The 12,877-nt window shown below is 37.1% G+C and overlaps 1 protein-coding gene and 1 long non-coding RNA gene across 2 annotated transcripts in view; one reads left to right on the plus strand and one right to left on the minus strand.

Annotated features, from left to right (window-relative positions):
* pex5la (peroxisomal biogenesis factor 5-like a) overlaps positions 1-12,877 on the plus strand; it is a 105,430-nt gene that overhangs the window by 15,669 nt on the left and 76,884 nt on the right. The window lies entirely within an intron of this gene.
* Positions 10,144-12,877, minus strand: part of LOC112150433 — a 69,870-nt gene continuing 67,136 nt past the window's right edge. Inside the window, exons 3-4 of the long non-coding RNA XR_002919960.2 lie at positions 11,393-11,478; positions 10,144-10,487 (exon numbers count right to left, since the gene is read on the minus strand). This is a non-coding gene — a long non-coding RNA (uncharacterized LOC112150433). The remainder of the gene's footprint in view (positions 10,488-11,392; positions 11,479-12,877) is intronic.

Below are 12,877 nucleotides of genomic sequence, written 5' to 3' on the forward strand. Positions count from 1 at the left end.
ATGAATATATAAAGTGTTGGGTCAATGATTTGTTACCTCAACATTTATTTAATGGCAGGCTGCATTTAGATTGATTATGAAATTGAACAAATTGGATTTGCGATTAAAAAAAATTGCCACAATTTAAAAAAAAAATTGCATTTATTAAAGAACGTTTTTGCGCTGGGAGTAAGTGGTTATTGGGACATATCAAAATTAACATATATCGTAAATCTGCAGTGGAAACACCCTTTTTCAAATAAAATGAGTCATGTGACCAGCAACTGGATAGCAAGTTTAGTCAACATGTAGTAGGAAAAGCATGTTTGGACCCATGAGGAGACTGAATATTTTTGTAATTTAATTCCAGATCACAAACATCATCTCAAAGCAGCATAGAAATGCAAACATTTGTAGTTAGCAAACGCAAGGCGCTTTGTGTTTATTCTCATAATTAGGATTTAATGGAAAAAGTTGCATTTTTTTACATTAATAGGATTTCGATTAAGTTTTATACATGTGTGTAATGGATATGCAGCTACTATATTCTTTACGCCCAACTTTATTATTCAAACACTGAATGGCACGTAACCTTTCTACTTCCAGCATTTCCTTACTCAATCCCCTTCATGGACCCGCTAACCTTAAGAACACCTTAATGTCAATGAAAGCTGTCCTTCAGCCATCAGTAACCTGAGCAAACTCAAACAGGTTGTGATGGAAAAAGGTCAAAATAAGCCCCATTTGAGGAGAGAAAAAATATGAAAAGATGAAGAACTGACACAAAACTGGAGATATAAACTGTTCATTTTTTTCTCCTCCATCTTGAAAATTGATTGTCTTTATTTAACCAAGTAAGACACCCTTTGAGATCATTTTTTTTTATAAGGGCGATCTACTTCAGAAGTTACATCCAGTGCATAGAATAAATGAGTTGAGACTCTTAAGGTGGAAAATAAAATATAAAGTTATAAAGAACAGTAAATCAAAATCCTAGAAATATAATGATGTGCTACAAATGCTGGAAAATAATTTCAATACTTCTGATTTTTGTCTTTGATGTTTGACATAAAGTCTAATTGTTTCATTTTTACAGTTGTTTTAATATATAATATTTCATAAAAGCACATTAAACATGACTCCTTTATTTAACACTTTTTCCTTTTATTTTGGAAAACTTTTTTGCCAGATTCTCAGCAGTTATAATCAATTAAATTTCATATATTATTTTGTATTTTTGAAAGAAATCTACTTCTGTGCTCTGTAATATATGTATTTTCCTGTAAGGAGCAGGAGATTTTCCGGTCTCTTTCATGACAGATATTTCCACCTCTGGTCAGACTTGACTGTAGGAGAACAATCAAGTACAGGATCATCAAGTAGGTGATTGCCTCTTCACAGCAGGCTCATTATGTTGGTTGTTCCACTTTGCATTCATTTGCGGTGTAAACTTCACCCCCAAAAAAGGGCTAAACGGGGAGAGATTAAACTCTCCAGTCTGGCAGAGGGTACAAGATGGCAAAAAAAGAGTGACTGTATTCCATGATTGCCTGACAGCCTCTTGTGTAATCAGCCCTGCTGCCCACATCTAATCTTGTGTGAAGAGCGCCCCCCCTGCTCTCCCCGTTGACCCCCATCACCGTCCTATACGCATACATGTGCTTTGGTGTTACATGATGCCTTTCCTGCCCCCCATGCTCTAACCCGACTGATGCCCATCTGTGGGCTCTAATGTTTTCAAATTAGAATCCTAATAAGAAAAGCACACTCCATCAGGAAAGAGATTTTTCCCGGCTGTCACGCTGGAGAAATGACATGACGAAACCTCCACCGTGGTGAACTCATCTATCATATTTGGAATTATTCAAAGTTGAGTCCTTGAACCAAAGAGAACAGTGCCCAATCAATGATTGGAGGATTGTAAGAGATTGTCATGGTCAAAAAAGAAAGAAAATGATTTAGGTCCACTGTTCTAAAAATAAAAATGTTAACAAACCTGAAACCAAGTGAGAAATCGGAGATCCTAGAATCACTAGATGGGCGGAAAGCCAACTTTTGCAGAGGAATTCAAGCTCTGGATCCTCAGTGAGTATCAGTTTCCAATCAAAGACTGCTGTTCTCACAGAGGTGTCATTCAAATAATCAAGGAAGAGTTTAAAGACCCACTGTGATGAAAATCATGGTTTTGGTGTTTTAAACGTGTTCTTTGATATCTTTTCAATTAAATCTTATTTTTGTAGCCCAATTAGACAACACAGTTGTCTCAACGGGCTTCACATCAGTAATTGTTCAAAGACATGAAATCAGTCATAAAATATAAATAATAGTTTATTGCTAAATAGACTAAACTAAACTGGACAAAAAAAAAAAAAACAATACCTCAGGGATGTCCATATGAATCTTCTCCTGGGAGGGGCAGGTGATGTAACAGGACTGTTAAAGAAGAATTAGCTTATCTAACTTTACAACTATGTTTGAATAGTGTAGCAGATGGGCTTCATCCAGATGGAACTGGGACAGTTGGGGGCGCGAGACAAGCCAGAGGCGAGGTCCACTACCTAGAACAGGAGTACAGATGATCCTTCATCCAGATGGAACTTGAGGACAGCTGTGGGCACGAGATGAGCCAGAGGCGAGGTCCACTACCAAGAACAGGAGCACAGATGATCCTTTATCTAGATGGAAATGGGGGGACAGATGTGAGTACGAGATGAGCCAGAGGCGAGGTCCACTACCAAGAACAGATGATCCTTCATCCAGATGGAACTTGAGGACAGCTGTGGGCACGAGATGAACCAGAGGCGAGGTCCACTACCAAGAACAGGAGCACATGATCCTTTATCTAGATAGAAATGGGGGACAGATGTGGGTACAAGACGAGCCAGAGGCGAGGTCCACTACCAAGAACAGGAGCACAGATGATCCTTTATCTAGATGGAAATGGGGGACAGATGTGGGTACGAGATGAACCAGAGGCGAGGTCCACTACCAAGAACAGGAGGACAGATGATCCTTCATCCAGATGGAAATGGGGGGACAGATGTGGGCACGAGACAAGCCAGAGGCGAGGTCCACTACCAAGAACAGGTGCACAGATGAGTCACCTGGAATCCCTCCCTCTTCCTGAGTGGAAAAGAGGGACAACACCTGAATCGCACTGCACCGCACAGAACCATGGAGAACTAAATGAAAAATAAAGTGTAAAAAATAGTAGAAAGGCTAAGTAGATAAAAATTGAGGACATAACCACAGTGCACCATTGTTATGATTATAGAGAACATATCTAAAAAATGTTTAGCTTTAAATTGCGTAACTATTGCTTTTTTTAAATTGTTGTGAATCGGGAACACACGAAAAATATCACTTGAAATTGCTTCCTAGCCAGCGGGGCCGAGTGGGTCCCAGTTTAAAAGTGGGCAGAAAATTTGGGCCCCAAAAGGGTTTGTCCGCATTGTTTCGTGGTGGTCCCACTTGTGTTTTCCCATATTGGCTTAAGTGGGCTATTAAGAGGCTTAGCTCGCTATGCTAGCCAGCTACCTGGTGGACAGCGTAGCGAGCTTCACTGCCCAGGGTCCTGCAGAGCTAGAAGGGGCGCTGTCCTGGGTAGCAGTGCCAATGTGGGAAAACACAGGTGGGGCCACCACAAAAAAACTGCAGACAAACCCATTTGGGGCCCACATTTTCTGCCCACTTCTAAACCATGTGGTGCCCACTTGACCTCGCTGGCTGGGTTGTAGTTGTGATGTAGAAAATATGCAGGATGGGCCACAAGCTCCAAGCTCTCAGCAACAGGGTGCAATCCAAAGGTGAATTTCTAATGAACTCCTGCCGCTCTGCAGAAACTATGTCCCAGAAAACTATACAGATTTTTGACTTTAGCTAAAAGCTACATAATCATAATTTAAAGACCAATGGGAACGATTTAAAAAATAGATCCCAAGATGACCAAAGTGGAACTTTAGCCCATCTGGTAGGATAAAAACTTTCTTGTTATTCTTTTATATTTTATTACTCCAATTTATTCTCTTCATACACATCTGTTAAACCACATATGAGATAATGAAAGCTGAAAAATTAAACATTGCTTTACAATTATGCTTTATGGTGATAGCAGGTGTATGAAATAAATGGCCTTTAAAATATAAAAATTTCAAGCTCATGCAGGCGACATTAAACGGTGGATGAATAAACCAGTGGGGATTAAAATGGAAATAAGTGAATGCAGAGTGTCGGCCTTTGCACAGCTGCTCTACATGAGGAACCTCAAACCTGGCTTCATGTTTGGCTTAGTGCTAGCAGCCGTATCCGGACATCAGTCTTGCCTTGATGAAGAGCTCAGCCTTGACTGAGATTTCTAGTGTAGAAGCTGCACACTTGATGGCCAGAGTGACTCTTGTTCAAAGTTTGATTTACAATCATGCACTTCAAGAATGATTAAAAATCCCCCAAACAGGTAATTTTAGAGGAAATAACTGACAGCACGCCGACATGTCGCCTCAGAAACTTGATTGAAACTCCTGAGTGGCAGAGATTCATGGTTGTGTATTGAACTGGATGGCATCTCACCTCAAATGAGATCAATGGTGCTGCGAGAGAGGATACATCATCCGACAGATTTCATGTAATTGTGGGGGACAGGTAATAAGCTTCCTGCTGGAATTTTTCTCTCTGTCTATTTTCATTTCTCTTTTAGTCACAAACACACACAGCTGCACTATATGGAATCTGGAACCCCTACCTAGCCTCCCTCTCATCCACCCTCACACTCAAAGGCAAACATTTTGCCTTTTGCAAAGCTTTAAACAGTTGCAAAACCACTGGAGGCTCTCTAATCTCTGGACTGAACAAAAAGTTTAAATATTAGCCTTTAGATGGCTGACTGCACTTTCACAGACTTTATTAATTTTCTAAAGGTGGTTGGAAATTCTGCGGCGAAATTCTTCACCTATATGTTCAAAATTAACAACACGAAGAGTGTGAGGTCGCCCACTTCACTCAGATGAACAGCTTACATCCAGGGGACCTGCTGAACCTGTCCAGTAAAGGCTTTTAAGACATCAGTAGCCACAAATGATTTCCTAAGTGCACAAAGATAGTCTTAATGGTCCCCCTGGATGTGCTTTTACATTACATTTGCTGCGCATGTCAGGCTATTCCTGACAAACAAAAATTTACAAGTCATTTGTGTTTCTTTAGCTGATAAACAGCTCTGGGATTGGAACGGGAGCAATTTACATTTGCATTTATTAGGAAATTTATTTATTGTTATTTGATTTATTTAAAAAAAAAAATCTGTTACCTGTACGGTGGGATTGTTACATTGATAACTGTGTTTACTAAAATGTAAAACAACAAAATCAGAATTACTCAGTTAGTATCTCAAATATGTTTAGTTCAACAAGAATTTTATATACTTGTCAACTTTGTTTATTGAAAAATACAATTTCTTTTGATAAAAAAGGAAAAATAAAATAAAAAAAAACATTGAATGAGGGAGTCTGCAATCTGGGGTAGACTTTAAACATATTTCCGCTGTTTAAAGTCCCACTCCCATCGACTTCTGTTCTGTATTAAAGTTTTTCCAGTGTCTTTAAATTATTTATTTTTGCTGTTTTGAACAAAAAATAAAAAGTCGTTTTCTAGGACATAATTTTAGTAGAGCAGCAGCAGATCATTAAAAATTTGTCTCTGAGATGTAGGCGGGACCATTGGTACGGAGCAACACCGCCCCCTTCTCCTCTCTTTTGCTGGGAACTGACCCATTGTATTTATTTATTTATTTTTCACAGATTCCAAATTTGTATGCTGAACAAAGAAATACTCAGAAATGTTCATTTGAGACTAATTTTGTTAATATATGTCCTCCATCATTAGAAAAAGAACACAAATATGTGCTATAAACAAAAGTTTTTAAAAACACCCAAACTCCCGACAGTCTGTTGCTGAACTCACTAAACATTTTGGATACATATTTAAAACATTATTTACTAAAACCATCAATACACTGAAAAAACAGGTAGCCTAAAAACAGGAAAAGAACAATAATCTTTAGAATAAAATAACTAGTAAGCAGTCAAATGATTTTTCCATGCAGGAAGACACTGTTTACTTAACCAATCTTAAAATATGATATAAAAATCTGGAAAAAAGAGGTTCAACGCAAGCTTTCAAAAAGGCAAAAAAGCTAAAAAAAAAAGCTAAATGTTTGAATTGCTTCAAAATTGTGTCATACAGCCTAATAATAGGTATTTTTGCAAGTTCTAAATAAATGTTTTGTATTTTATTCGTTTTTATTTTCCTAACTGAAGTTCATTTTTATTACAGTGGCGAAAAAGCTACTTTAATAAACAGAAGTTAATTATTTTAGAGCAAATTTTAACAAAATGAAATTGTAATCTTTGTAGAAATTGGTCCATTGCTTCCAAAAATCTTGTTTCTTTAACTTTGGAGTTAAGGAAGAATGGAACTAAAAATATATTGTAATTTGAGTTGTTTTATTTTAAAATTTTAAATCAAGTTTTTCTGTTTCAAAAAGATTTTGACTCCCTTTAATAATAGTTTCCTTATTTCTGGATCTTGATGAGACAAAAAATTCTCGTATGTGCTGGAAGCATTGAAAAGTGTAGACTTAAATAGCTTAAAACCTGATAAAATTGTCAAGGAAAATGGTTTTAAATCTTGCAAAGTATCAAATAGTTTGCAGTGTAGGGTATACTTTGAGCTCGGAGTCGGCCCATTTTATCGTCTATGTCACAAATTCTTCTGGTGAAAAAGGAACTATGCTCATTGGAGCTTCATTTTTTGAAAAAATGTCCTCAATCATTAAAGAAATACCACAAATATGTATTAAAAATATCTATGGGCAATTCGATTTTGCAATCAAAACAGTTATAAAATAGGAGTTGTTTTCTTTGAAACCTATCTCAGCCTATGATAGTCTGTGTAAGTGCCTGCATCCAATAAGCATTCACTTCTTCTGGCAGCGTGAGCATGAATCCTCAAACAATAAGCCATTACTGGCAGCATGTTGCGTTTGCACCAGCGGACTTGAAAGCCTTCCAGTAAAAGAGCGATGGACAAACGCCAGGCTCAGTAGCAGCGTGGAGGTACAGGGTTGGATTTCAAGTCCTGGAGGTAGTGTGATCCTGAGTGCTGTTGTGCAACTGTGATACCATTTCACGAGAGCAACACTTGACCTACAGATGCCGAGTACCTCACCGTTACTGAAAAGCTGCTTTATTAACTTTTATTTGCTACAACTAACAATATGTTGGATCTCAAGAAAATACAGGATCTCAATTACTTTTACTGCTCTAATAAAGAGATTCTGAGGTTGACTTATGGATTTTCTGTCACTCTTTTATGCGAGTCGCACATACTTCCAAATAGGAAACTGCTTCATGATAAGGAAAATCAATGAGTGCTTTCATAAAACTTGATTGGTACCAAGCTTGGCTTAAGAGCGTGTTATGTATAAATCATCTGGTTATGGTCCTGATGATTAATGATTCCTTCCTCATTTTCTCCTTTACAATGTCCTTTTTTTCAGTGTTTTTCTTTCCTGCAGCTGCTGTTTCACAAAGCTCTAATTAAGCAAAGTCACTAAAGGTAATAAGGGCCTACCGGGCCCGTGTCTGGGCAACCCAGTTTTCTGTGTGTGCGTGCAGAGGTTACACAAAGGTACCACAACAGGGGCACCGAAGTCAACAAGGATAAAGAGTAATTGCATTTGGCGGTAGATTCTCCTGCATCCTCCAGTGATGTATTTTGATTAAAACCACATTTACCTCCATAATTTAAGGTAGACTCACAAAATATTAACAAGAATTGGTATTTATGAACTTTAATATTTAAAAACGGATTTAATGCGACAGTAGTTAAATACCACAAAATACTTTTTGTGGAAAAAGGCAATGCAGGTGTTGAATATTTTGTGTATATATGTTTTTAGCTCATATCTAATATACAAAAATTCAATGTAAAATTTAACAAAAATAATATATAAAATAGGGATATGTAGATAAAAAACAATGATAACTCAATGAAGGATAAACTATTCATAAATGTATATCCAATTAAAATGTTGAACGCGTTTAAAGTTAAATAAAGTCACTGGTAAATATAAAAGTTTTCATTTGGGTTTTATATTTTGAAAAACAAAAGAAAGTCAATATTTGAAACAATTTTTTGGTACATTGTGTACATGTTTCTTGGATAAAATGTTGCATCAAATTAATTTTACATCAATATATTTGTTTGAAATGTTTTAATTAAACTAAAAAGTAGTGAAAGACTTTTTTTCTTCTTGTTCACTCTTGCAACACAAAACATTTTGGCCAAATCCGTATTCTTCCCTCATCCTCAGCCACTCCCTACCCCTACATTCAGCCCTCCAAATGGACAACTTTGGAAAAAAAGTGGCTATATATGTTCAATTTCCCACCCTAATCCCTTTAACTACTACAAACCACATAATGCAGGACTATATAGTGACATGTGTTAGGACATAGCCAGAGTCTTCAAACTCTGATGTAGTTACCACATGATGATGTCATCAATAGTTTCCGGCCATCTATGTTAGCGTGTAGTTCCCAGTGCTTGAAAAATACACAAGTTATATCCGAATTCCTTCACTACTTGCTATATAGTACGCTAAATAGTGCTGTCCGAGTCTACAATTTACAAAATCGAGTGCACTAGAAATTTCTCAGAAGTCTTTGCGAAAAACCAGTGTGCAGCGATGCTCACTAGATTAGTGAATATAGACCACAATGCATTGCGGTCGAACAATTTTTCCGGAAAAAAAAGTGATTAAATGTAAATTCTTTAACAAACTATCCCCATTTTCCTCATCAAAACACAGTGGAGTCACAAATAGGTATCGTGAAATGTTTGTATTGATTCGATTTTCACTTTGTGAAGTCGGTGACGTCATATGCTGCATTTAGAAAAAGAAAAGAAGTGAGCTTGGTGTCCAGATTGCATTTTACATCCAGGGCACTAGATAGTCCTGCACTATAAGCCTATAGTCTTTTAGTAGTTAGGAATTATGGTGGGAATTCAGACGAAGTCTTCAAATTTGGGTGTTACCACCTCTTGATGATGTCATCAATAGTCACCGGTCATCTACGTTAGCGCATAGCTCCCAGCGGTTAGAAAATACATACAAACATCTGCTTTAAAATTGTAAAAAGTCACGCTAAAACAAAAAGTCATTATTTACTTTTAAATGTAAACTTCTAAAAATAAGTTTAGACACTACTACAGCTGTAAATGCCCCTTCAGTTGGAGGGAGGAATTCAGATTTGGCCTTAAAACATGCTTTTTTTTAAGTACTTTTTTTTAGAAAATGTATCTCGTCAGCATTAATAAAAGCAACCAGGTGTGTTTCGTGTGTTCAAATGTCTCAGTTTTTTTTTTTTTTTTCAAGTTTTGCTGAGTTTTCTGTCTTTTCTCAATTAGCCATCTGAATAAAAAAAGAACAAAAAAGATTTTTGTTTATTATCTTTGGAGGAGAGGGCCACAAACATTGGGATTCATGAATGGTACAATAAAGAAGGCAAGAGTGAGGGAGTAATACTTTAGAAAATTCTGTCTGGAGCAGTATGAGAACCAGCAACCCTAAATAGTACATACAGAAAGACATGAGAAGGTGATGTTGTACAAAGGAGGTGTTTATGTATTTGTGGAGGACAAGAAATCTTGTTTTTAGTTTGAGGTAATTCTAAATGAGCTTAAAGATCTGCTGGCTTGGAGTTTCCCTTTTCCTTAAATGCCACCTTCTTTCTTCTCTTTCAGCAAATAGTTTCTGGTCTATCTCGGTACCACAGGTACTCCAGACTGACCAGACAAATGAACAGACCTGGATGGAATTGCAAGGTTCTAATTTTCTAGCTTAAGGCAATTTATTGAAAGGCCAGACTGAGATAAGCTCTGAGCTTTGAAGTAGAACAACGTGATCTATTTTCTTCCTGCAGTTCATGTCTCAGCTGGAGCTCCCGGGAGAAGCTGAACAGGGCAAAGTCACTGTTTTCAAGCAGAAAAAAAGAAAAGCAAACAGATAAGCAACTATGACTGTAATGCCATAAATAAATCAAAACACATTAGGAAAGATTGTCATAGAAAGACTGAAAAAAAAGACAGTTTAACAATCAAAACTCAAAATCCTCATGAAAACTATTTATTTACTCACAACATCTTAAAAGAAACTGTAATAAACCTATTTACAGACAGAAACGGTGCAGCTGCCTGAATCTAGGGCAGCACGGACTCTTAGTGAGGGTTACACCTGTTCAAACAATGTAATGTTGTTTTCTTGTTGTTTGTAATCAGGTTATCGCCTTTTCAGAGCAGAGAGGTGGCTCTTCTGCTTTAGAGACACAGCAGTAGAGACGTTCTTCAGGTATGAGTGATACCTTTGGGCTTGTATGGTGAACTTACTAAATGTTCACCTGTTCTCTGCAGATCATCTTCACAGGGATATTAGTGGCCACAAGACCTGGAAGATACTCGGAAATTACAAAACAAAGTAAAAGTTAACCAGAGGTTGTTTTTCTTTTTTCTTTAAATTTAATTAAATAAGTCACAAATGAAAAATAAAGCAACAAATACATGATAAAGTTTTTGAAACGACTATTAATACTTTTTTTTAACATGGAACTAAAGGGTAAATTGTTCCGTTTTGAAATCAACCTCTAGTGGTCAAATGAGGAACTGCACCATGTGATGACACCTGCTTTAAACATAGAATCTGTGTTTAAGGGCTTAAATGAGATGTTTCTGGATAAATGAACATACTAAAAATGCTGGTTAAAGGAAACTAAAGTCATACAGTTTATTTATATAGATTTGAAGACTTAAACAAGTTTGAACTGGAACGTTTCTGTCAAGGTGAGAAAAGAAAGCTACTAGCAACTACTAATTATAAACTAGACTAGAGCAGCGACATTTTCCAATTATCTTCCTCTACAGTTTCTTTAAATGTTATGGATGAGTCAAATAACCTAGAAACTATCTAAGCACCTGTATACCTATGAACTAATCAAGCAGATGACTAATCTATCGGAGAAAATACACTAAATATGAAGAGAATAACCACTAAAAAGTCTATTGGAAGATCATTTTTAAAAATTTGACCAAAGCTTTTTCAGAAAAAACATTTTATATTGAAATTACTTCTAAAAAGATACATACGACTTAACTCTTTAACACTCAATGACATCGAAATAACACACCGTACACCCACCGTAACGTCTCAATCGTTTACGTGATCAACATTAATCCACTGAGGAGCGTGGCTTTACTGAGTTGACTGGCTCTTGTAAAGAGGATGTGTGATTAGACAGAAAAACTTAAGAATAAATAGTTTCCTGTTTGGTCTTTAAATACTCTAACCATAAGCTTGTACACTTACATGTCCAGCTGTAGCCTGTGGTCCCTTTTGTGCAATGAAGCAGAAGCAATTTCAGCATACAGTCAGTTTAGCTTGAAAAAGAGTCTCTGTGAGAAATTGAGTGGCCAAAAAAAGCATCACGTTTGATGCTGTGCAGAAATTCACAAAAGCAACTTTAAAAGCTGATTTATGGTCAACCAAAGGTTCTAGTTATTGTTGACTGGAACTCGTAAAGCGGATAAATTGTGTAGCAGTTGATGGAAAAAATAAATCTCATCAAATACTTCTATGAAAACAGACAGTCCTTTGGGAGAGTGTTACTAAATCTAAAAAAACAAAACATGCTTTATTCTAGATCTGAAATCGCCGTCAAAATTAAGATTTCTAGGTCCCTCTTCAATCATCTTTTATCCATTTTAAAAGCATTCTTTTGTTCTGTTAATACCATTTTTAGGCAAAATTTATAAAGCGGTCATTTTCTCTGACATAGTTTCTGCAGAGCGGCAGAAGTTTGTTAGAAATTCACCTATGAACTGAGGGTAAGTGAGTAAGCCTGCCCTCATTTCCCGTCATCCCTTAAGTTTACATTCTCTCCCCTTAGCAAACAGCCCCTCACAACCTATGTAGCAACTACAGGCTTTTTTCAAACTTCATTTTTTTCATCTGCTCCTGATTCACAATGATTTGAATAAAGAAATACAACACAATTTTAATCTGAACTTTCTTTGTATATAAAGAAAACTTGTGAACACTTTTCAAACAGTTCTGTGATGCTATCCATACGTCCTTACAGAATCGGAGTCCCTAATTGGTCAAAGTTCAGCTGATTCAACTTTTGATATGTGCTCAAACGTTGCACACTTTGTACAAAAAGCCTTAAAACTGACTTGCGTAGCGACATATATACAGTATGTATGTTTTCATAAACTTTTCATTCTCCAGAACATGCGTTTCTGAGCCAGGTGTGAATGTAGCATTAACTTGATTTGTCGAACACTTCAAACTGCCATGAGATTGTTAAGCATGTGTGTGAACACTTAAGGCACATGTGTCAAAGTCAAGGCCCGGGGGCCAGATCCGGCCCACTGGGTAATTCTATCCGGCCCTCCAGATCAGTGGTCCCCAACCTTTTTGGGGCTGTGGACCGGTCAGCCAGTGTGGAGTTATTCCGCGGCCCGGGGGGGGGGGGTGGTTGTTGCATTAAAAACGTTAATCCACTCATGACGTCACAACAACAGCTGAACATGACATGACCAACATCGTTTCTACCCCAACACAATGCAAACTTTCTAAAGAAGTTTGTTTTTTGCTCATTTTGCCATCTTGAGATTAAATTTAACCCCATGTATCATGTGACATGTTGCGGCCTTGACGTGCGTCAAGTGAGGATGTAAATGAGAAAATACGGTAACTTTTCCAAATAAAACACTTTCAAAAAAATAAGATGATGGAGATTAATTGTTCTTTCTGTGCGCCCCGGTAACAAATGACCCCGGGGGTCGGGGA

This window comes from Oryzias melastigma, linkage group LG4, assembly GCF_002922805.2.
Source record: "Oryzias melastigma strain HK-1 linkage group LG4, ASM292280v2, whole genome shotgun sequence".
NCBI classification, from domain to species: domain Eukaryota; kingdom Metazoa; phylum Chordata; class Actinopteri; order Beloniformes; family Adrianichthyidae; genus Oryzias; species Oryzias melastigma.